The sequence below is a fragment of the Megascapheus bottae genome, chromosome 12 (genome assembly GCF_031878675.1).
Source record: "Megascapheus bottae isolate mThoBot1 chromosome 12, mThoBot2.hap1, whole genome shotgun sequence".
Lineage (NCBI taxonomy): Eukaryota > Metazoa > Chordata > Mammalia > Rodentia > Geomyidae > Megascapheus > Megascapheus bottae.
The window spans coordinates 15,220,789-15,247,590 of NC_143520.1; the positions used below are offsets into that span (position 1 = coordinate 15,220,789).

At 35.9% G+C, this 26,802-nt stretch overlaps 1 protein-coding gene and 1 pseudogene across 1 annotated transcript in view; both read left to right on the forward strand.

Annotated features, from left to right (window-relative positions):
- Position 1: 1 nt before the first annotated feature.
- Scn9a (sodium voltage-gated channel alpha subunit 9) overlaps positions 2 to 26,802 on the forward strand; it is a 135,429-nt gene continuing 108,628 nt past the window's right edge. The window contains exon 1 of the mRNA XM_090342710.1: positions 2 to 112. The gene's annotated coding sequence lies outside the window, so the exon portion shown is untranslated. The remainder of the gene's footprint in view (positions 113 to 26,802) is intronic.
- Positions 15,536 to 16,688, forward strand: LOC150056266 (large ribosomal subunit protein eL6 pseudogene; annotated as a pseudogene).

The following is a 26,802-nucleotide window of genomic DNA, read 5'->3' on the forward strand; positions in this document are numbered from 1 at the left end:
GGATCCCAAAGAAAGAGAAAAAAGGAGCCTTGGCGGAGCGTGCAAGGGCGGCGTCCCTCATCCAAATTGGGCACGTGCATTTGCTGGGCATGATCGGCGGGCCAAGTCGCAGGTAAGTGTCTTCTCTCTTCTCTGGTGCGGTGAGAAAGGAAACTGCGGGCCTCGAGCGATAGTCCGCGCCTCAGGGCCACACCCACCTGTGTCCGTTTTCACCTCATTCTGTTTTGTTCACCGGGTCTTACACCCCCTGGAAACTAGACTAGGGGAAGCTGGGCGGGGGTAGCCTGCGCCATTGGTAGAAGAGCTCAGAAGACAACTCTTGGACTAGCTATGATGCTTCTTGGAGAGTTTTGATTTTGTGGGCTTGATGCCAGGATCCGAAAATGTGGGGAAAAAAGGAAAGGTAGCAAAACCTAAAAAGGTTTATTGTCTTTTGTTTCGGTCTGTCTACTCAAGCTGAGTAGCTAAATGGTTTTCAGGACCAGGGTCAGCTCATATTTCTTCAGCAGTGAAAGCAAATACACCACTGTAGTCCTGATTGCTTGCAAGGCAGAGGCGAAGTGTCTGCATGACTGCTCAACCTGTGGGAGATGCAGAAAGTGCCCCCCCGGAGGAGAACACCCACGCAGAGAATGCTGAGCCCAGCTCAGCCCCCATTTCTCCACTCGGTTTCTTCCAGCGAGTCAGCTTTTCATAGGGAAATTCGGAATCACTTCTTAGTGGCATTCAGAATCATTTCAACTTTTGATACACTTCAACTTAAACTCGCATGTTCTTTTAGGGAGGAGAGGCCAGATATTTTCGTTCCTTTTACCAAAGACAGAAGGTCAGTGCAAAATTGTCATTTAAAAAAATACTATTGAAAGTTTTCGTAATTAGAGTAGGAATTTTACAAGTCATTGTGGTGTTTTTTAGAGAAACTTGTAGCATTTTAAATCTCGTAAATCTTGGAGACAAGAGCAATCTTCATGAGTGAGAAGCTAGGGAGATTTTTTTTTTTTTGCCAGTCCTGGGCTTGAGTTCAGGGCCTGAGCACTGTCCTTGGACTTTCTCAAGGCTAGAGCTCTACCACTTGAGACTCAGCACCACTTCCGGCTTTTTTCTATGTATGTGGTACCCAGGAATCAAACCCGGGTCTTCATGCATGCTAGGCATGCACTTTAACCACTAGGCAAAACTCCCAGCCCAAGGGAGAATTTTTTTTTAAGCCCAATTCTACAAGGGTTAAATGAACACCAGTGTTGAAAGCGGTGTTGTTGTCTTCAGTTACTAAGTGAAGTCTATGGTTGGTAGGTTTAATTCTTTTCAGAGGGACTGCAATGATCTTTTCTGTTTGGGGATTTTGAGGAGGAGAAAGACACTCTCCTTTCAATTTTGGTAATCTATGATTTCATCATTCTTGCTTCAACATCAATGAAGCCCATTTGTATGCAATCTGCAAATCAAATCTAATGAATAAGTTTCCCATTTTATTAAGAAATCTTTTAAATTCTGTTTGCATTATGCTTTTTAAAAGTTTAAGATAAAATTCACTTCCTTAGAATTGATGGTTAATAGTATTAATATTATTCAGAAGTTAATTTTATCTAATTCCTGTGTATGGAATTTTGAGGGCTGCTAACTCATTCAAAACAAAACTCTAGACAAAGGATGACATTTGGGATAATGAGGTATGACAGCTACTAGGCAACTGACAATAATTTTTCTTAAAATGCCTCTTAAAATTTTTGTAGATGTTTACAGGAAGATTTCCCTTTGGAAGCAAGCCAGTTGTAGAAAGCTAATCATGGGATAGAATAGCATTGTCTGCAGAGGTTTAGCACACCATGACTCCTGGGCTGCAGAGCTGGGCAAACAGGGTCTCTGATATTTCTACAGAAGAAAGCTGAGTCAGGTTTGGCTTTCTGCCAAAGGCATCATTGAGCCTCTTTAGTCCCAAGGGCCCTCAAGTAATCATGGGAGCCTTCTTATAATGCAAACATACATTTTCTACCTGTTGCTGGTGAGAGTTTTGGCAGCAAAAAAAATATTTTTTTGAGAAAAAAGGAGTTATTAGTTTGTTCTTATCTTATATAATGTATCTTGCTCACTATCTCTGTGTCAAGGGAAAGGCACAATCTTACATTTCCATAACAAAATAATGAAAATGTATTTACTGAGTTTCACTTTGTAATAAATATGGAGGATATATGTACTTTTCTAAGATAGGTTATATCCATATTGGGAGCTAAATTTTATAGATGTGATATTGATTCTTGATGTCAACAGCTAATAATTTATGATTTCCCTTAAAATTCTTACCCAGATCTTGATCATCTGAAAAGTGATCCCACCATTTACCAAGTATATGTGAACTTTGATTGCATTCTTCTGTCCCATGACTCCACATCATTCCTATCTAGCCCCATATAGGTATATCAGTGTTCTCTGCAAAACATACCTCTCTTCCATCATTCTTCTCCATTGTTCCTTTTCAACCTTTTTCTACCTTGATACAGCAAATTAGTTCACATCATTCTCACAATTTATCTAGAATCTTATTACAGCTTGCACATTAGACTCTCCACTTTCACAGTTTTTCTATGATTCACCAGTCAAATCATTCTTGTAATTTGTTCTCCCTTGATTCAATACTATGATGTCTTCTCTTAATCATTCATTAAGTTGAGCCTGAATTAGAAAAAAAGATAACAAACACAGAAGCATAGACATCAGTCCATAAAAAAAAAACAAATTCCTTTTTTTATCATACACTTTACTCTCTTGTCTGTCCTTTTTCTCTAATCTCAGTAGAATTCATATTCCTGTCATATATGTGCTCTTCCCCATGTTGGTTTTTCACTTCCTGGAACATGTGAAGCAAAATCACACCCAAAGGACTTTTTAAATGCTGTACCCAACGCCTGACTTAATCCCCCAAACTCTGCATAGCTACCTTCTAAAGCTGTAGATCTCAGATGAAACAAAACAAAACAAAAAAACATCTTGGAGAGCCCATTCTAGATCATCTAATGAAAGCAGGTTATCTCTTTTTAAACTCAATCTAGGTACCATATTTATTTCCTTCATAATATTTTGCAGATTTTCATACCCAATGCTCCAATGAAACCAGAGGCAATGTCCCTGTGTATCAGGTTCCTGTATGGAAGGTGTGCAGATAGTTATGCAAATAAAAATAATTACATGAGAAACTAAATTATCTTACAATGGCATTTACTAATTCTGGAAAGTTGAACATTTTGCAATTCATTTTTTTTCAATTTCATTGACAACCCAATACCATTACTACCAAATACTATGAATTTTATGGAGGTAAAACTAAAATATCAAGCCATATGCCTTTTATTCAGTAGCATAGACAATTATGGGTACAACAGTAAACAGATTATAACATTCTTAGGAAAGCTGTGATTACACATGGATTAAATATATTTTAAGGAAAAATGGCCTGAAATCATTAAATTTTAAGTATTGGTTGTTTTAGTGAATATAAACATTTGAGTGATCCCCATTGGTTGGAATCCGGAGAAATAAGCCAGAGTCTTAGATTGAGGATTCATATGTTCTTAGTTACTGTTTAGCAGAGACAATTTAACAGACAAATGTTCACTAAGGAAGGCTTGGAGAAATAGCTCATCATTGTTTTCAAAATGGAGTTTCCTTCAAAATTTATACTGATTGATGACAATGTCACATACACACTGGGTTTTAACACATAGAAACTCAGAGAGAGGCACTGTGCATGGCATATGCCTCTTTGTCTACATTTTATTTTCCCTTCTTTAATTTTCAAGTCTTTAAAAGTAGAAAGCAAGCAAGTTATTTTGTTGTTAATATTTGTTGGAAAATTTAGCTCTCAGTTGGGTGACCAGCATGGATTAATGATCATTTTAATCCAGCAAATGGGCCAACCACTTTGTGGGTTTGTTTTTCTGTTTTTCATTCTTTTTTCTTTCTGGAGAAAATTAGGCAACCATGTTTCACACTGAAGCATAAAATAATTTAATGCGTTCTCACCAGGCATTTTGTAAAATTTGCTACTAAGCTAGCATTTTGTAAAGTTAGCCACTAGCTTCTATATGTTACTGGAGGATATCTGTATGTGACTGAAGAGGTTTCTCCGTTTTACCACAAATTAGCTAGTTTTTTTTTCTTTTAAGGATGTGGTTGTTTGGCACCTCCAGGTCTCTGTAAAATTTGTTGTGTACTGGAGAAGGTGAAGTTATAATAAAACTGATTTTACAAGATTTTATAAAAATAATTTTTACATCAGAATTTATGGGATAACACCCAGAGAACATATGTAGCACACTTTGTGGTAAAACACCCAGAGTATGTATGTAGCACACTTTTGTGGAAAATGAAAGAACTATTTGGGTATCTTGTCTACAAAATTAGATTTCTTCACCAAAGAGTCTCTTATCTTTTCCTTTGCATTACTGGAAAGAAAGAGCTTTAGACACCAGAGAAAGCCATCAACTCTTGGCAGATAGGAGAGAAATGAAGCTTGGACAGTAAAACTCTTATGGGCAGTAAGGACAAGTGCCAGACCATGATAAAGAGGAAGAGGGAAAGCCCAGAGTGATGCCAGAAAGTAAAATTCTGCCACAGATGAATTTGAGTTGGTATGACATATAGAAAGAAAGTATTTTATGTCTTTCTTTCTAGCCACCCTGGGAGAATAGATCTTTCCTTTCCTTTTTTTAAAATTTATTTTATTTATTTATTTATTTTTGCCAGTCTTGAGCTTTAGCTCAGGGCCTGAGCACTGTCCTTGGACTTTCTCAAGGCTAGCGCTCTACCACTTGAGACTCAGCACTACTTTCAGCTTTTTTTCTATGTATGTGGTACTGAGGAATTGAACCTAGATCTTCATGCATGCTAGGCAAGCTCTCTACCACTAGGCCATACTTTCAGCCCTCCTCTCATTTCTTAAAAATATCAATTTATTATAATATGTATTGTCATTTCTTCTTCAGTGCAGAAAATGGCACACTTTAGATTTTAAAAGTGATATCACACTGAGCACAAAAGGCCATGTAGTTTTGTTAAAATTTACCATTAGTAACTTCATTACTATTAAGTTTATGATTTCCATTGGCTGTTAAGTCTTTCAGAGCATTATCAATAACCACAAATTTTCCTAAATATCTTAAATTTTTAATAAATATTTCCAAATCATTTATCAATTTAAAAAAAACACTTAGATTGAAATATGACTGTTCAGTTGCAAATTTTTGGAAAGAGGATACCCTTGTGTTTTCATGAACCTAACATATTGCTCTGATGTGAACGCCTTTTTGAGTTCCTTCTTCCTCTTTCTTTACGTGTACTAAACATCCCCCTTTAAATATTTGAAATAAGCATTCATTTCTAAACCAAACAGATAATATTAATAGAAAATTGAAACTTTAAAGAAAGATTAATGAAATGAGACAGTCACACTAAACTATAAGTATAGCCATATCATAGAGATTTAAATAAAATGATATCTTGTCAAATTTGATTCCATATGTCATCTAGCAGTTCTTGAAAATAAAGTTGATATATTTAGTGTCAATTCTGACATTTACTGGTTATTTTGCTCATGGCTGTACAGCAAAAACCCCAAACTACTAGCTTAACATAAAGCATCACTTTAAAAGTTAACACAAGAAATTTTTTAAAAAGAACGTAGATAATCAATTTTCTGCCTCCTCAATATCTTGAAATGAAAATTATAGGCATATACCATTGTACTCAGCTAGATAACATACTTTTGTTACTATGAACAAACTTGGATTGTGGTGATTCTTGTAGGGAGAATGCTCACAGGCATCCTTTCGGGGGATAATACCAAGGTAAAGAATTGTTTAAACTTCCCAAAGCCCCATGCTTACAAAACTTTAGTGTCATGCCCATTTCTTTTATGGAAGGAAAATTTTATATATATATATGTATGTGTATATATATATATGGTGTGTGCACATGTGTGTAGATTTCCCTTAGACAGATACATCCAATTGTTATGCTACTACTATAAAGGCATTTGAAATCATAAAGTAGCTAAAAGCATCTACATTTGCAGTTAAACAAAGAAAATCATGTAACTACCACATTAGAGAATAAGAAAGGAAGACCGAAGATTGTTTAGCATCTCATTTTATATATTGACTCTTGGGAGTTGCATTTAAAGTAAACCCAAATTGAGATTTAGGTGGAAATTTGAAGAGATTCTATGTGTTAAATTGTTTGTTGAGTGAGTTAGCTTTCTTGGTTTAAGGTTAGCAATATATCATTTTGAATTCCTTCACCACCAATAGAGTATTTATTTGGTTTAATATGAGACTAAAAATGATTTAAAATAAAAGATCCTTGGTGCCAAAGTTTGGCACTCTAGTGCTAGAGTGCTTGCCAAACATGCACAAAGACCCGGGTTCAATTCCTCAGTACCACATACATAGAAAAAGCTGTAAGTGGTCCTGTGGCTTAGGTGGCAGACCACTAGCCTTGAGAAAGCCCAAAGACAGTGCTCAGGCCCTGAGTTCAAGCCCCAGGGCTAGCAGAAAGAAAGGAAGAAAGAAAGAAAGAAAGAAAGAAAGAAAGAAAGAAAGAAAGAAAGAAAGAAGAAGGAAGGAAGGAAGGAAGGAAGGAAGGAAGGAAGGAAAGAAAGAAAGAAAGAAAGAAAGAAAGAAAGAAAGAAAGAAAGAAAGAAAGAAAGAAAGGTCTTCTCAAGTTAGGCAAGAATAGAAGAAGCATGATATTAGTAAAAATGACACGTGTATGAAATGTCAAGGGTGGAGAAGAAACGGGATGCATTTATGTATCTTGAATGGTAAAACAAGCAGAGAAAGTAATGCAAGCTTGTATAGGCTAAGGACAGAAGACAAGGTTCATTGTAGTCATTTTTATATCCTAGAAATTAAGAACTTAAACATTCTTAATTGAGAAATATAAATATTTATAATACCATAAATACAATCAATGTGGCTATATCATAGATCCTATTCTCAAAAAGTTAATTATTTGTCAATTAGTGTTTTTTACCATTGTAATTTAAGACTTTACTCTTAGACATCTTAATAACATTTTAACATTATAATATATTAACATTGTCCTTTATAATAAGTTTTAATCAAATTATGTTTCTGTTGCCATCATCTATTACTCACTTAATTACTCTGCTTCAAGTGGGATATAAATTCCATGAGAAATTTCCTCACTCCCTGAATTGTGTGACAGACCTGAATCTGTTATGCTGATGGTAGGTTGGTAGCTTATCAACTAGGCAGGCTGTCCCCTGTACAGTGAGATATCAACTCACACTTAAGAGCATAGTCATTATCAAAGCAAAAGAAAGTTAATGTTCAAAACATAATCCCAGTTATTCAGGAAGCTATGATCTGAAGACAGAGGTTCAAAGTCAGCAATGGAAGGAAAGTTTGTGAAACTCCTATCCTCACTTAACAACCAGAAAACTGTAAAGAGAGCTATGGCTCAATGTGGTAGAGCACCAGCCTTGAGCAACAAAGCTTAGGGATAGCACCCAGGCCCTATGTTCAAATTATAAGACCAACAAACAAAACTAAAACAAAAAACATGAAAAATCATCATCTACTACCAATCCTTCTTCTGGGCATTTATATACAAGGAATTGAAATTAATATCTTAAAAGTGACAGATGCACTTGAATGTTCATTGAAATAATATAATAGTCAAGTGTGAAAAAAAGAAAACTTGTCAAGGTGAATGGATAAAGAAAATGTGGTATAAGCATGTAATTGGATATATCCAATCTAACAAAGGAGAAAATCCTACCACCTGTTTTAAGGTTGTACCTGGAAAATATTTTGCCAACTGAATAAGACAATCATAGAAGAAAAACATTTACATGGTGTCATACATATATATATATATTTAAAACACCATGTATATATGGCACCTCTAAAATGGTCCAACCTAACAGAAACAGAAAATAAAATGGTTGTTGTCAAAGGACAGGGGATGGAGAAATGATGAATAATGTTTCAGTGGGTGTAAGGGTAATTACACAAGATGAGTAAATTCTAAGTTTTAGATACATGATATTCAACATAGTCTCCCTAGTTAACAACATGTGCTTTCCCACTTAAAAATGGGTTGAGAGATGGAAAGAGTTTAGTATCAGTGAGTCCCTGAGTTTGATTCAGAGCATGGAAAAGAAACGAAAGAAAGAAAGGAAAGAAGGAAGGATGGAAGGAAGGAAAGAAGGAAAAAGCAAAGAAAACTTTTGGAAATGATAGATATGTTTATTACTTGAATGTGGTGATATTATTAATGTATGTATACATACGTACACATTAATTAGACCACATAAATGTGTAGCTTTGTATAATATTTTGCACATTAATTATCAATGTGCATAATAATGAGCATCCTCCATTGAGGCCTTATATGCAGTTGCACATCATAAGTAAAGCTGAATTCCGTTTGGCTTTTTGTCATTACTAGGTGGTTTAAAGTGGCAGTTTGTACTTTATACTGAAGCCAAGTAAAGCTCTTCTGTTTTATTTTCATCAAAGGCTGGACTCACCCATTCTCAGTGACAGTATTTACTCTTTGTGCAAGTGAGCTAAAATAACTTACTACATACTCAGGCTTGTGCCTTGAGAAAGTCTGGCTCTGAAGTAAGGGTTAGCTTAATGGTTTGCTTAAGGGTAGACTGGTATATGAGCATGTTTGGTGCACACCTGTGTTACTTGGGAGTGGAGGTAGAAGCCTTAAAGTTTGAGGTGAGTTTTGGTCAATGTTCCTCAAGGATTATCTGAAAATAAAAGCAAAACAAAAAGGACTGGGAGACATGATTTAAGTGGTCACAGCACTTGCTTAGTAAGTAAGAGCACTGAGTTCAATCCCTAGTACATAAAGGCTGGGAAAAAAGAAAAAACGGATAGAAAAGAGTGAAAGAAAAATAATTTAAAATCACCAATCAATCTGTTTTAGGCTGATAATCAGTCATGAAGCTCCATTTGGTTGGCCTCCAAAATATGTAAGTAAGGAGTTGGCGTGTAAGCTGGTATTGGAGCCATTGAGGTTTGTGGGAAGGAACCCTTGGCAGAGGCCTCAGTGCACTGGTGAGGGGTAGGGAATGTCCTAGGCAGTCTCTGGAGGGTCACCACTATTATTCTTGCCATGCATTTGTCTCTGGAATTTAAGATAATACTTCCTCATGATTTATCCAGTCCACCCCTTTCTGTTCTCCTTCATCCTTCCTTCTAGAAATTTGTACTTTTGTCCTTTGGCATTATCATAGCCACTGTAGATATAGTCATGAACAAAGCATGGAAATTCCATGACACTTTTGAGACAAAGCCCATAAACATTGACCACTCCCCATGACTGAACTGTAAGAAATTGTGTGAGGGAAACCAAGGCAGAACAGAAAGAAAGAGAAGGCATTATTTAAAAAAAAATGGAAGGGGCTGGGGCTCAGAACATGCTTAAGAAACTATACCTGAGCAGAAACAGGAAGGAGATGAGGAAATGGGGGAATGACCTGACCAGCTTGAGCATCTAGACCTTCTGGGAGCCTCAGCTGATGAAGCCTAGGGTATAATGGATGTGTTTGCAAACAATTGGGAAAGCAACATTGGCTGAACCACAGAGCGAGAGAGAGCGAGAGAGAGAGAGGGAGAGAGAGAGCACGCAAGGTTGATAGAAACAGCGCATGAAAAATCTTCTCTTTATTTTATAGATGACTGGCCCTGCCTCAAACTATGCGAAGCCAGTGATGCAGTGTCCAGTATGGGACCCATTTTGGGAAGGCATGTTTGTATCTTAACTGGATCTCCTTCTAGATCCTGCAAATTCACTCCCAGGAGCTATTTCATGAAATACTTTTTTTGTCGTCTTTTTGGTGACTTATATGTAAATGTTTTAGATTTTTCTTCTCATCTTCAGGGGATTGTCTTTTGTCTTTTGTTTTTTCTCTTTGTGAGTCATGGGGCTTGAACTAGGCCTTGGCACTGTTTCTGAACTCTTCAACTCAAGGCTACTGCCCTACCTTAGAGCCAAGCCCCACTTCCCATTTTCTAGAGGTTAATTGGAGATAAGAGTCTCAGGTCCTTTTGTGACCTGGCTGGCTTTGAACCTTGATCCTCAGATCTCAGCCTCCTGAGTAGCTAGGATTACAGGCATTAGCCACTGCACCTGGCTAGGGGATTGACTTCTTAAAAGAACCTAGTACCATGTGAGTTAATGAGGGCTTAAGTGACAAAGGGCAAAATTGCAAGTCTCTTTAATAGTTTAAATTCTGGAAACAAAAATATGAATGAGAACACAATAATATATTCCATACTTTAAAAAGGTTTATTTCTGCTATTCAATAGATGTAGAGGTCTATGGCCCAGCAAACATAAACCAGGAAAACATCCTCTCCTGCTTGTTTATCTACTGCTAACTGCTGGAACTGTTCTCCTACTGGATACATTTCAGAAAATGTTCATGGATTTAAAAAAAATTCTTGAAGTCAAATAATATAGGATGAAAATGATCATTTTAACTACTTTTACATATATAATTAAAAGGCATTACATTGTTGTAAAGGCATATTCTTCCATCCATCTTCAGATTGTTTCCCAATCCAAATTCTTCACGTGTAAGGTATTCACACCGTTAGCACCTGATAACCACCATTGTATGTAGGATTGATGGAAGATTAAGTCTGAACAAGGTTCATTACAAATGGATAAGTCAAAGTGAAAATTCCTTGTACAACTGGTTGAGATTATTAAAAATGTAAAGAAAAGCCAATACTGGTAGCTCACACCTGTGATCTTAGCCATTCAGGAGACTAGGATCTGAAATTAGCTGTTCAAAGACAGCCTGGACAGAAAAGGCCCCAATGAGATTGATTCTTTTCTCCAATGACTCATTTAAAAACCAGAGTGGCACTGTGGCTCAAGTGGTAGATCTCTAGCCTTGAGCACAAAGAGGCTCAGGGACAGCACCCAGGCCCTGAGTTCAAGCCCCACAACCCACAATTGATCCAAAATATTCAAAGATAATGTCTTCTGGTTAAATCTCACCATGTCTTGAAAATTCTTCTTGGCATGCCTGTTACTGAACTCAATTTTTGAGTTAAGCTTTGAGTCTCTGGGACCATTTCTTCCTTATATAACATCAGCAGTTCTCATTGTGCTTAAGCGTAAGCCTTAAGTTTTAGACAAGTCATTGCTAATGAGGAAATGTCCTTTGACAATTGCTAAAAGGTTTTCTCTATTAAAACAAAGACATGTTCTGTTGAATTATCCATCTGTTGCCTAGGTTCCATTTTAACCTGTGTAGTCTTGCTCAGTTCTGAAAATTTGCTTCTACATTCATTTTATTAGTACTATATTGAGTACCATCACATTACAATGTTTTGTTGTATGAATATTCCAACACTCTTTGTGGATTTGCGTTACTGTGCCTGGTCAATTTAATACTTTATAGCACCTTAAGAATGAAGTAAACTGCAATGGGCCAGTGAGGACTAAAATAGCTGTGTGGCACATAAACCTCAATTTACTGATAGGAAGACGTGCAGTCAGGGTTTTGCCAGGAACCTAAAGATCTTTAAATTCCTGTATCCTGAATTGCTAGCTCCTTAAGAAAAAAATTATATATTATATGAAAGCTTGTCTGTTACAAAGTACTCGTGTGGGTTGTTGTTGCTTAAGAACATTAGCAATACAAAATCAAGCTATAAGAAAACTGATAAAGTTATTAATAGCAGTTATCTATCAGGCATCTCTTCACTTTGTTATGAGCTTATATCATGATAAAATCCACATCAAGTGAAAATATCCTAAGCTGAAAAAATGAGTTAACCTATTTGATTTTCAGGACATCAGAGATTAAGAAGACTTTATGGTGTAGAGGATGGGCTTGTTCTACATGGCTGGCTGGTAGTGGAATCTCTGAGAGCATTTAGTAACACTTCTCACTATCCAGAGAAAAGACTAGAGTTCTGCTAAAATCAGGTTACCCTTCCATTGTTATAAAATCCACAAATCCTAATTGGACTGTTATTCTAGATTGTGGACCATCTATAATGCATGACTTTTGGGGTATATTGTCTACTAGTAACATAATATGTAGTGAATTATAAGACTTCCAATCTTTTTCTTTATAGGACTTCCTGTCCTGTTTTTTAAAATGGACATGTAGGATCATCATTTTCAGACTGTTTTTCAGTTTATAAAAAGCTTTACAAAAATAAATGCATGCATCTATGATTTTAAGGCATCTGCCTTATATATCATGTTCACCATTTCTTACCAATGAAAAAGAATATTTCTTGCTTATCTGTGTAAGTATCTTAGATTCTGACTAGAAATGTTTATGTTTGAATTTTATGTTGGAATGAATTTGGCTAAATATATTAGGGTTTAAATTAAAATTATGTATAAAAAATAAATTAACTACATCCAGGATCAAAGAACATAAAAAGTATTCCTCCTAACCCCCCCCTCCTTCTCCTCTTCCTTCTCTTCCTTCTCCTCTTCCTCATTCCTTTTTCAGTCTTGGGTCTCAAGGCTAATGCTCTACCACTATCAGCCACAGTACCACTTTCTAGTGGCTAATAGAAGATAAGAATATCAAAAATATCAATGGTTTCCCTCATTTGTCATAATCAGTAGAAACCTTGGGCTCTCCTAGCAGAGATTTACAATAGAAAAAAAACTAAATACATATGGCCATATAAGATGATGCTAAATGAAAGGACAAAAGCCATATAATGAGCGATTGTTGTCCTTAATGTACTGTGTTATCTATCATCTCTTTTGCTGTCCCTTGGTTATCTCATATTGTTACAGTATCTCACCTTGTATTGTATATGTATATACAATACATATATTGTATATATGTTTATTTGGTTATTTGAAATAGGATAGGGAAGGGGGGGACACAAGATGAGAGGCAGGGGTGAGGGGAGAGAAATGGGGACCAAGACATGAGAAAGCTTCTCAATGTTTGTGAAGTAATGCACCTTCTATCTAGTGAATATAATGTAACCCTTCTCATAATTACAATAAAATATATGAAAAAAAGAATATCAAGGACTTTATTGCCTGGGTTGGCTTTGAACCAGGATCCTCAGTTCTCAGCCTTGATAGTAGCTAGAACTACAGGCTTGAGCTACTGATGCTCTACTTCTCTGTCTCTCTTTGTCTCTGTGTCTGTCTGTCTGTCTGTCTCTATCTCTGTCTGTCTCTGTCTGTCTCTGTCTCTCTCTTTCTCTCTCTCTCTCTCTCTTCTCTCTCTCTCTCTCTCTCTCTCTCTCTCTCTCTCTCTCTCTCTCCCTCCCTCCCTCCCTCCCTCCCTCTCTCTCTCTCTCTCTCTCTCTCTCTCTCTCTCTCTCTCTCTCTCTCTCTCTCTCTCTCTCTCTCTCTCTCTCTTCCACCCCTGTGCTAATCCTGGGGGCTTGAACTCAGAGACTAATGCTCTACTTGGCTTGTTTACTCAAGGCTGTATGGAAATTCAAACCTAAATTTCTGTGGTACCAGGTTTATTTTTGTTTTGTTTTTGTGGTCCATCATAGGCTAGAACTCTGGGCCTGAATAGTCTCCCTAAGCCTCTTTGTACTCAAGGCTAGCACTCTAACACTTGAGCCACAGGGCTACTTCTGAATTTTGAGTGGTTAATTGGAAATAAGAGTCCTATAGGACTTTTTTTTTTTTGCCTGGGTTGGCTTCCAACCTCAACCCTCAAATCTCAGCTTCCTGAATATAATTAAGATTACAGGCATGAGTCACCAGCACCAGGCTTGGTACCAAATATTATGACTGTTTTCCTAAATCATATTGATATTTCAAGATAAATGAATGCTTATATAGTACAGTAGAAATGTGATTTCTATAGATTGCATTAAGTGAAAGTGTAGAATTTCTCCCAAGCTCCACATTAGTGAACCCAGAGGTCTCCTAAAATGATGATGATTTTGAGTTGCTAAGAAAAGTATACCTTTAATCAGCAGAAAGACAAGATTTAACATGAAATAAAAAATATGTCTAGAGCCAGGTGTGGTGGCTCATGCCTGTAATCTACTCAGGAGGCTGAGATCTGAGGATCACAGTTCAAAGCCAGCCTGGGCACTAAAGACCTAGAGATTCTTATTTCCAATTAATCAGTAGAAAAGGGGAAGTGGAGCTGTGGCTCAAGGGATAGGGTTGTAGCCTTGGGAGGAAGAGCTCAGAGACAACTCCCAGGCCAAGAGGTAGGGAGGGAGCCTTGAGCTGAAGAGCTTAAGGACAGCACCCAGGCCCAGAGTTCAAGTCCCAGGACCCACAAAAAAGGAAAAAAAAAGAAATACGTGTAGAAATTCTTTCATTTCCAACACCTAGTTTCATAAATTTTTTCTAATTTCATATATGCCAAACATTAATAACAGTGTTCTTAATTCTCTATTGTGTAATGTATTTCCTGAGATTACAGATTTTAATTTATTCTGAATTTAGGGAATTTTACATTTAGTGAAACTTACTCATAAAGAAATATTTTCTATCTTAAAGTATAAGTAACCACAATACTTTGATAACTTTTCTCAACAAATAAACTATATGTCAATCCTTAAATACCTGCATGAAATATTAAATTATTTTATATGACAGTATTTCAAATGTGCTATAAAATCTTCGAATAATTTTTAGGGCATGGAATTTTGAAGCTGTTTGAATGATTTTCTTACTCTTTCAAGCAAATAATACTCATTTCAAGAATTCATTAATTTGATTAGCACAATGGAAGCCACATTCAACAATTACGGGTGTTCTTAACTTATTAATTGTGTAAATATTTATTGTAAAGTGTAATTTATATATAATGCTTTCTATACATGAGTGTAAAATGGGTGAACATCTCAGCTAATTTTTCTAATTATGATAGCAATCTGTACAATCTATTATATATTTATATATTTTATTCCAAAGTAGAGCTATTAATAACATACATATAGCTCCAGATTTTAAAAGATAGTTGATAAATCTACTGTCATTGTCTAACAATAAAATAAGTTTTTCTCTTTTTGAAATGCTATAACCTGGCTTTAATTAGCCCGGGAAAAATACCATCTCCCCTCAAACAAAAGAGTAATAGCAAATAAAACTCATTCCACTAAGTATTAACTCATTCTGCAGGAGTGCAGTAATTAAAAGAGTAGACATACTCAATTAGTGCTGTAGGTAGCTCACTGAAAAAAAATAATATCCAGAAGTAGTCATAATTATGTATGAGAATGATAACAGTGACATCTCAATAGGTAGGTGGATATATTAGTTAATAGGATTCATTGGCAACTACATCGCTATGTGGATTGAAAACAAACCTGAGATCACTACATTGCAATTTATTCCAAGATACATTTTAGATGCATTAAAAGTAAAATATAAACCACAAAAATTCTAGAAGAAAATTGCAAATTTTATGAAAATCTTTAAGTAGACTTTTCTTTCCAAAGATTGTGTAAAACACAACAGACATTAAAGAAGCACTAATGAATTTGCTTTAAAGGAAAAAAAAAACATGGATGAATTAAATGGCAGAAATTGTCAGGACTGTAGGCTTGGCTACTCAGAAAACTGAAATCTGAGGATCTGGTTACAGATAGGAAAGTTCATGAGACTCTTTAATTAATCACCAAAGTAGACAGAAGTGGAGAACTGGAGCTGTAGCTTAAGTGATAGAGGGTTAGCTTTCAGTGAAAAAGCTAAGGGATAGCAAGAGGGGGAAAACATGGAAATCATCACTCACCAAAAGAAATGAAAAAAGAAACTAATTTTAAAAATTACTCCTTTTGCAACAAAAATGCTAATTCTATTTCTTTAGCTAGGAATTCCTAAGTTAATATTAATAGTTAAAACTCCCTATAGATCACTTATAGACCAAAAGCCTGGAACCTAGTTCTCTTTCCCATCTTTCAAGATGGCAGGGGAAAAGGCTAAGAAGCTGGACACTAAGGTGAAGAAACCCATAGCCAAAAAGGCTACTGCTAAGGCTAAAGTGTCCAAGAAAGTGGTGCCCCACTGCAAAGGATACCCGGTACTGGTCCGAGGAACTGGCAGATACTCCCTGTCTACCATGTCTTCCAGAAAAAAAGCCATGTACAAGAGGAAATATTCAGCTGGTAAGTCCAAGGTCAAAAAATAAGAAGAAGGTTCTTGTGACTGTCACAAAAGCAGCTGGTGGTGACAAGAACGATGGAACCTGGGTGGTTAAGCTTCGAGAAATGCCTAGAAACTACCCCATGAAGATGTGCCTCAGAAGCTGCTGCACCATGTCAAGAAGCTCTGCAGTCAGCATGGACGAAGGCTGTGGGCCAGCTTCACTCCAGGGATCGTTCTCAGCATCCTCACTGGGCACCACAGAGGCAGGAGAGTGTCTTTCTTGAAGGAGCTGGGCAGTGGCTTACTGCTCGTGACTGGACCTCTGTCCCTCAATCGTGTTCCTCTACGTAGAACACATCAGAAATCTGTTATTGCCACCTCCACAAAAATTGATATCAGCGGGGTGAAAATCTAAACACATCACTGAAGAGCACTTTAAGAAGCAGCAGCTGTGGAAGCCCAGACACCAGGAGGGCGAGATCTTTGAAACAGAAAAAAGAGAAGTATGAGGTTACAGAGCAGAAAGCTGTGGACTCACAATTTCTACCCACAATCAAAGCTATTCCTCAGCTCCCAGCTACATGAGATCTCTTTTTGCTCACAAATGGGATTTATCTCACAAAATAGTGCTCTAAACCAACAAGAGCCTTATTAAATCACTTATGTATTAAAAAAAACAAACGAACTATACAAAGGACAAGGTGGGCTGGGAGCGTGACCTAGTGGTAGAGTGCTTTTCTAGCATGCACGAAGCCCTGAATTCAATTTCCCAGAAACACATACATAGAAAAAGCCAGAAGTGGTGCTGTGGCTCAAGTGGCAGAGCACTAGCCTTAAGCAAAAAGTGTCCAAAGACAATGCCCAGGCCCCAGGACTGGCAACACACACACACACACACACACACACACACACACACACACACACACACGCACGCACAAAGCAACAACAACAACAACAACAACAAAAACAAAAACAAAAACAAAAATGGACCAGGCTACAGACAGTACCTAGAGAAAGAAGCACAAATGGCTTCTAAGGATATTGAAAAGATGTCCAGCAGCATTTCTCAAATGCCATACCATCCAAAATACTAAGAAATTTTCATTCTTCACTTCTTGGAATTGCACATATTTTTTAAAAAAAAATTGATAAAAACACTTCATTTTGTCCTTTCAAAAAAGACATTTGCACATGTCTCTAGATAGGGAACTGGACAATGTGATCTTCTTCTAAAATGCAAGTGTAAATAAAATTAGGACTTAGCAATTCCACCCTCAGTCACTTGTCTGAAAAATATCATTCCATAGGAATGCATAGGAAAACAGCCAGTGCAGCTTTTGGAAAAGCCTGAGTGTTTTACTGTGGATGAATAGCTACTTAAGTTTGGCACTTCCTTACAATAGCATTTTATGAAGCTGCTGTAGAAAGAATGTATTTACACTACTGCAGAAAAGTATTAAAATATGTGGGTGTAGGCCATGGTGTTGTGAAAAATAATGCGTGCAAATGTGTTGATAAAAACATGGACAGATATACAATGTATACAATGTATTTTTTTAAATTGTCAGGGTAGTGTATGCAGGGTAATTAGATTCATCTGGTAGTGGATACATTACTTTTCAAACATTGATACCCCTTCAAGTGTATTCTATGGTGTTTTTTTCTAAGGCAGTGATCTAGGTGGTTGTGAAATAGAGAAAAATAGTTAATTTTTTTATTATGTCTTTAAAATCTGTGGTTTTTTTTCCCTAATAAAGTACAGGCTTGTAGAAGGAATTTTGGAATCATATTCTTACAGTTTGGGCTCAGTTATTCAACTTAAAGTGTACTGATCATGAGGCTTAAGATCATTGGCCTTCTATATCTGGAGTGAACTTAAGTGAATGAATGGATGGATGAAACAACGTGGTGTGGAAAAGTTGCTTACAAACAAAACCATGCATTAAACTGTACAATAGATTTGCAACCTTAGTTAGAATAAAGATATGTGAATTTAAGAATCTTTATTACCCAATTTTGTAATGCACAAAACGAATTCTGATTTTGTAGCCCTTATTCTTGTTTTGTTTGATTTCTTTGACTTCAGTCTCCCTGCACTCTCCTTTTATGATAGACTTATTGTCTCTGTTAATTTCAATTACTAATTTGCTGTGGTGTTTCATTTTTTGAACTTCACTTGCTATTCAGATTGCATTTACCTGCTTTATTCCATGTCTCATAGCAGAGAAATCCAAAGTGTAGATATTTGTTGGACAGTGTAATCTCGAAAGGTTTTCATCAGTCAATATAGATTTTTCTCCTGTAAACTTTCTGTGACAATGTGTAGAACTAAATTATGTGCAACAGACTGTGAAAAATGCTCAACACCATAATTACCATAGAAATGCAAATTAATACCACCATAAGACATCATGCCACTCTAGTTAGAACACCAGCTAGAGTTGGTGAGGATATGGAGAAAAGGCAATCCTTTCACATAGTTGTTGGGAATGTAAATTAGTACAACCATCATGGATAAGAGTACAGAGATTCTTCAACTGCTGAAGACAGAGCTACCAATCCCAGTGCTAGTGCATATCCCAAGGAATTTGTTATTTTAGAAAGATAGTAATATTTCTACGCTTATTGCATCACTATTCACAATAGCCAACCTAAAAAAATAGGTGCATTTGTGGGTGAACAACTGGAGAAAATGTGGTATACAGGCTTAGATTTTAACTCAAGAGAATTGACTAGTGTGTGTAAAGCCACAAATTCACATAGAAAAAAATGTAATACACACATATGCATGCACCCACAATGGAATACTATTCAGCTATAAACAAAAACCATACCAAAATAAGTGAGATACAAAGACAAATCCTGCAAGATCATATGGAATCTAAAGCACCACTTTTTCAGAAGTAGAGAATAGTGTGGTGGATATCACAAGGGGGTGGTTAAGAAGGAGGACTGGAAAGCTGTAACTCAGAGTCTAAATTACCAATAGGAAGAATCAATCCAATAATTCTATTGTTCAACAAGATGAATTTTGGTGATTATGTTTAATAGTCTTTACCTCACAAGGGTAACTATAAGTTAATGCATTTATCTAGAAACTCTATCACACAGTTCACCATTGAATAAGTATTTCAAATCATGCTGTTTATAGTTAATGCACACAATATTTTCTGAAATTTCAGAAAATAGGGCTGTGCAAATCTGACATTTCATTTACATCTTGATAAGAAAATGAATGAATTTCCAAGTTATTAGGAGGTTTTTACTTTTTATTTTTGTATATTTTTATTGTAATTAATAAAAGGGTTACATGATTTTCCTTTTTATAAGTTTAGAGTCTATTTTCTAGGTGTGTAAGGGAGAACAATGGAGCATCAATGATCCTTAATGTATTTTAGCTCTCTTACATGTTTCCAGGTATTTTTGACAGTAGTTTTTAACAGTAAATGCATCACATTATACTGGGATGTGGACAAAGAACTTAAGAATTATTACATTATTGTGTGTCTGTAACTACTCATAAGTATATGAAATAGGTTTACAAATAGGCTTCATGAAAATTATTTGTAACTTAGAATGAGGTTTGCTCCTATTCAAGTAAAGAAAAATAAGAGTTTGTTAAAATTGTACTATTAATGATAAATTAATAAAGATAATAGATTGTCTTTTAATTAAAAGACAATTAACACCAGACCAGGCATATGGCCTAGTGGTAGAATTATTGTCTAGCATACACAAAGTCCTGGGTTTGATTTCTTGGTACTACATACACAGAAAAAGCCATGAGTGGTGCTGTGCTCCAATGATAAGAGTACCAGCCTTGAGCAGAAGCAGCTCAGAGACAAGCCCTGAGTTCAAGCTCCAGGTCTGATAGAAAGCAAAAAAAAAAAAAAAAAAAAGCTAACCATATTAGCACTCAATCTCTCGGTGTGGACCCATCCCCCATAATCGTAATGACTTGAATGATCTTGTAATTCTCTTCCCCATACCAAAGGTATAGGGATCAGCCAGGGAATTCTCCACAAGCCCTGCTTCTCTGAAACCGCAAAGTCAGGAAATGTAATCAGAGTACTCAGCTAAACCAGAGCAAGAGCTTTCCTAATGGGTAACTGTGACTTGAGAAATCACATCCATTAGATAAAGCAATTAAATATGCATCAGTCCATTGGCAAAAAAGCCATGAAAATACTGCAGTAGTTCACCAGCACGTGATCCATCTTTCTTGCTTGCAAAGAAACATGTTTGTACCTTTGCCATGTATCATCCCCAAATTCCTCATTTCAGTGAACTGCTGTAAGCCATTTTTTTCATGATCTTAGAAAATCCCTGTTAATGATTTTTAAAAGGAATTTGGTGAAGATAAATAATATAAAGAAAATGTTTATGGTTTGCTCATCTCCTCTCTGACATTGACAGTTTTTGTTTATTATTATTGTTGTCTGTGTCTTATGCATTTCATGCAACTAGTTATTGTGTTGAATCCTTGTCTTGAAAACCTTTTGGTCCCCAAATTAGATTGTTAGATATGTATGTCTTCAACAATTATACAAAAATGTTGATATATGTGACATGCATTTTCTACAAGTTTTCCAGATCAGCTTTAAAAAATGGTGTAGTTATAAAGAAGTATTGTGTTTATAGCATTAGAAATTGCTATTTTTAAAACTATTTTCAATATAAGCTTCAACTTCCTGCGTTATTACACTCATCAGGAACCTACTCTGAGGCCATGCATTCCCCTAGAATGATCTTAGTTCCCCAGGAGAAACAACCAGCAACTACAAGTTCATTTTTTAAACATTGGAATTGCAGATGATTCCATGAATTTAGAGGTTCCTTCATTAAAAAGCAGTTCTGTATCCTCATTTACAGACACATTGAAGAGAGCCCACCTCATTATATGCAGTATAATGGAGAGAGTTAAATAAATAATAGAAATAATTTTCACTAAATATATTCCTGTAGACACTAATTCTTCTCCTTACAAAACAGCTTTGTCCCATGAGTAAATCTGCAGATTAAGTCTACAAAGTCTTTAACTAGTCAGAAATGATGGGATGGGTCATTAAGCTCTGATTTTATTGTTGTTTGGAACTGAGTCACATCAGAAACCAAGTGATGGTAGTATTACACACAAATAGGCAAGAATGGAAATTACATACGTGGTCATGACAAGTAACTCACTAACTTGTTTGATAATCTCTCTACTCCTATAAAAAGCTCAAATTACCTGCTCCATTTACATTCAGGAAATTAGAATCATAGAGGTTTATACCATAAGGCAACCCACACTACCCTTGTGGAAACCACTGTGTAGATGTTCTTGGTGGCTTCAAATATCAAAGTGAATGACAGAAAAATCCACACACCCTATGGACATTCCACTCTTAACTAAAAATAGAGCAAACCAATAATATTGATATGAAATATCTCTAAATATGTGGTAATTCTCCATTCCTAAAGAATATTGAGTATTCGATTGTCTTCTGTGGTGTTAAGCAAAATTATGCCCTATTTTAAAATATAGTAATGACATAAATTGCATAATTAAAGATTTTAATTGTCCCTAACCATTAAGAGCAATTACTTTATTGTCCCTATATTAAAAATTGATGAGAAGGCCTGGGAGTTTGGCTTAGTGGTAGAGTGCTTGCCTAGCATGCATGAAGACCTGGGTTCTATTCCTCGGTACCACATGCATAGAAAAAAGCTGGAAGTGGTGCTGAGTCTCAAGTGGTAGAGCCTTGAGAAAGTCGAAGGACAGGGCTCAGGCCCTGAGCTCAATCCCAGGACTGGCAAAAAAAATTTTTTTTAAATTGATGTGAAATGACTAGGCCAATTAGAAACACACCCATCTCAAAGAGATTGAAATAAATGAGATTATACAAAATATTAAGTAGAATAGCAAAGTGACATACCCATTACCTAACTTTTGACTTCTTTTTATTTGCTTAGACCCTACGTACTAGTTTTTCATCTTACTGTTTTCTTTTTCTTTTTTTCTGAAGTAAGGATAAGGGAAGGAAAGAAATGAATATGTATTGATTATCTGCTAAGTACTATAATAATTAAATATTGGTAATGGAAAAATAAACAAGGTGTTCATAACTAAAGTAATGAGCATTATGTTGAATCATGAGAATAACTGTTTTGGAGAAATAAAGAAAATCATCATGGGTTAAATAACCCTTGGGCTCTCTTTTGAATGATGAACACAAATGCTCATTGGCACAGACCTATCTACCCAGATTTCAGTATGCTAGGTAGGCCCATGGGAATGAGTGCAGAGAATGAGTTTAGGACCACTTACGAAAGACACTTGTGGGGGAAACTGCTGGTGATTTTTAAACAGAAAACAACATTATCAAATTTTAATGACCATTCCAACAGTATATCTGATGGAAAAGAGAAAAAGAGAATAGAAACCTAGAGACTGAAAAGGCATTCAGCTAGTACTGACAAAAAAAAAAGATAGCAAAAAACAAAACAACCAATAGGTCCTTAGATGATTTACAAAGTATAATCAAAAGGACAGGTTGACATGGTAAATGTAGAGAGGTTACAGGTACATTTGTCAGGTAGTGGGTACATTACTTTTTGAGCATTAATAACCCTTTTCATGTTTTTCTCCAATTTTCCCTTCCCTACCAAATTTTCTGAATTCTATGGCATATCTAAACAAGAAATCAACTACTATTACTATTTTTACAGTTGAAAATGTTTCCATTGTTAGTTTATAGGAAACAATCTATAACACATGGCCAATCTATTAACACATGGCCAAAGCTAATAAGCTAACTTTCTTTGGCTCATAGTTGGTTACTTTCAGGTATCCTTTTTCAATCTCTCTCTTTTTTTTTTCTTGCCAGTCCTGAGGCCTAAACTCAGGGCCTGAGCTCTGTCCTTGTGCTTTCTCAAGGCTAGATCTCTGCCACTTGAGCCATAGCACCATTTCCAGCTTTTTTCTAAGTATGTGGTACCGAGGAATCAGACTTGGGTCTTCATGCATGCTAGGAAAGCACTCTACCATTAGGCCAGACTCCCAGCCCTGTACTTTTTCAATTTCTAAGAGTCACAGATGGTCAGCTGAGAAGTGGGAGATATTTCTAAATGAGTATGTGGGGGAAAAAAAGTCTTAGTCCTTCTGGAGCATGTTTATGAAAAGTTTCCAGTTATTTTTAGGTAGATTTAAAATTTATCTGTGTTTTGAATTTGAATGGGAGTCATGCATTTTGCTTGACAACCCTCTCCCTTAAATGCTCATTTTTCTCCTTAAATGCTCATCTCTTTATGTCTCCTCATTGATTGATTATGTGAGCTCAAAGTCAGAATGCAGCAGATATCATTAAATTCTGGTGCAGGAATTTTAATTGATGTGAAACTTGGGGCTGAAAAAAGATTGTCTGTTGGTTGATTCCAGATACTTTAGACATGGAATCATAAATTAATTTTCCATATTGTCATTTACTTATTACTCCAAATAAAGCCTTAATGTGTTTATAACATGAAAAGGATAATGGAATAATGGTATATTTTGAGCAATAATTGCTTAATTATGAAACCTTAACTGTTGAGATGCAGGACAGCAGAGAACTCAAGGATTCTCACCTTACTTGGGGGTCCTCTTAAAAAGCATTTTATTAAGCCAAGAGAAACAACACAATTTGTTCATGCTGTTCATCACCCAACTAGGAAAGCTGATCTTCCAGAGTGATTGACTACATGTGAATAAACCCCTGGTGTCAAAGCTTCCTAATAGCAATGATACAGGAAACCCCTGTATTAAGCACATTGCTTCACCATTATCCCCACTTCACTTGAAATAGTTGATTAAAACAGTGAAACCATATTACATTTTGAGCAAGGAGTTAGGAGAAACAACAATATGCAGTCTCAGAGGAGAATAAGAACTGGAAGGATTGGACTAGAAATAGGAGAGGAATGAAATATTACTTGAATAATTTAGATTTACTTGTATATGCATATATAAATACATGCATACATATATGCACACATACATGTAATCTTTAGTTGCACAAAGAAGTTGCATTGCATAAAGTAGTTTATGAATACAATACATCTTGATCAATGTCACCATTTTAAAGTTCTTACTGATCTCTCCCAATCCATCACTTCCCTTAATTTTCTTAATTTTGTTGAGTATACATTGGATTTCTGACTGCATTCTCCCCCTCTTTATTTTAGATTAATTCTTAATACAAATACCTTTTATATGTTTGGAAACATCAGTACCTTTAATTCAACATCACTGTTTAAATGAAACACTGAAAAGTGTTCCAGGAAATTATCAGCAAATTGATTGGGAGAAACATGGGATGGTCCAGAACTAGTCTCAATTCCCTGTTTGGTTTTTTGTTTGAAATATTTCTCTCTTCAAGGGAACTGAGTTCTGTTGAATGAAGCTCAACAATTTGAATGAGGCTCTCAAACTACTCTACATTGCTGCAAGTGTAGCTCAACAGGAGAATGCTTCCTTTTTATTTTATTTTTTCTATTTTTTGTAGTTTATTTGTCTTTATTATAGACTTTATTAACATTGATTTTTACATCATACTTCAAATGATGTATTTAACAAACATGTATTCAAGAAGGAAATTTCTATATATAATCACTGGCACTTAGATTTTAGAACATAATTAAAATTAGGCTGAGGGCTTGTATGTCATATATACATATTGATCTATGTGATAAAACATTTTTATGTCTGTGTAGTTGTGTTTATATTTCCATTACCATGTCCATAACATTGGGCATGCAAATATTGAGTCCTCGCTCTTGTACTGTTTGTATCTAATAGCCACATATTAAGGATACCATGCACCCTTTTGTTCCTTTATTCTTTATTTGTCTCACTCAACATGATTCGCTATGAACAAAGGGATTACAGTTATATAAGCACATTTCTTTTTGAATAGTGTCCCACCTTTCCTCATATTGTTTCAGCTTTTTTCCTTCCTTATTTTCCTTTGTATAGTTCATTTTCAACCCATTGTCTAGAGAGTATCCGTGCTCCATTCATCCATTTCTCCCAACATTTCTGTGCTCCCCATAACTCTCCCCAACTCAGATAAACTTACATACAATACAAAAGATGCAGACATCAAAAAAACAGCAACAAAGGAGGGGGGGAGGAGAGGGAGAGGGAGAGAGAAAAGGAAAAAGCAAGACAACAAGAAACCACTTGTTTCCTTTTCTTGGAGTTCATTTCAATAAACATCATTTTATATGACCATATGTACAGAGCTGTTGAGTCTTTGTATATCCTTCTTTGTAGATTTTTAGAGTCTCATATGTTATCATGCTCAAGTGTAATTTCTTTTTATCTTTTTACCATTTTGTGTTTTTACTTGTAGATTTATAGGTACAATCTAGTTACAACAAATGAGGAAAGCCATACAACCTATATTTTGGTGTCCGGCATATTTCACTTAATGTAATTTGTCCAAGTCTTTCCATTTCCTTTTGAATGGTGCAATATTATTCTTTCTGATAGAAGCACAGAATTCCATTGTGAATATACTATATACCACATGTTCTTTATCCATTTGTCACCACGTAGAGTCTGGGTTGATTCCATATGCATATTAGACCTTCAGTACTTACAAAAGTTAAAAAATGTGTAGATGCGTGCTATGTTTTTTGTGTTTGACATTTTCCTCTTTTGGCCTTTTAAACTATTATGAATTACATGCTTTATTACATACTTTTGTGTATCACATTATTTTTTAAATGAGTGGGGTGCTTACTTGAACTCATGCTTTGGAGAACAATGGTATGTTTCTCTGTATCTGCACCAGGGTTAGTAAATTTCCAGTTCCTTTTGGTGTCATACAATATTCTGTGTCTCTGAAGTCCCTTGGGTCACTAATGGGCTTGGCTTTGTTGTCTGGGTAGCAGTTGAAAAATATCTTTCACAAACAGGTGATCTATTTTTTTTCCACCTTAGGCAGAGCATCTCACATTCATTAGGAGAATTGCCCCTAGAGACATATCCCTCTCACCAACATTATTCAAGCATGTCTACTTAAGCTGACTATTAAATTTTTATTGTATAGTGTGAAATTATTTGAAATCATTAGAAATCTTGGTGAATTCTCTTTGTTGAGCTGAGTAAAGTGTGTTCTGCAGGTCCAAAACAGGACTACATTGATTTATGAGAAATGCTAAGTCATGATAGATCATTGTTGAGGAGACAAACGAATTCGTGGCAATATAATGACCTCTGCAATTAAATTTTAGAAATACAATTTGATCAAAATAATGGAAAGATTTTTATAGTGAGCAATTTTTATATCCTCTTCCAAAGCCATGGGTAGTTTGAGGAATTGACAGAGCAGGAGAATGAAAATGCAAGGTTATTGTTGACCCTGCCCTCTTCTTTGTTTACTCTCTTCACAGAGTGGCAAGATAAATTGCCTCCCAGAGCAACACAGGTTAATCAAAATGCCCAGAGGAACAAGAATATGAGACATTGTATATTGATATCTCAGGACAGTGTCTTCTTTCTCTTAGTTGTTTCAGGAAGATGACAAAAGCTCTTAGACTATAAATCTCAGAAAGCAGACTGCATGACAGAGAACCTTGCAATGTATTCTACAGCAGCCATTTAACTCTACCAAATTGTCAAGACTTAAGGATGATGCTAGAATCCAGTGGTTTCATTAACATTGGAAGCTAT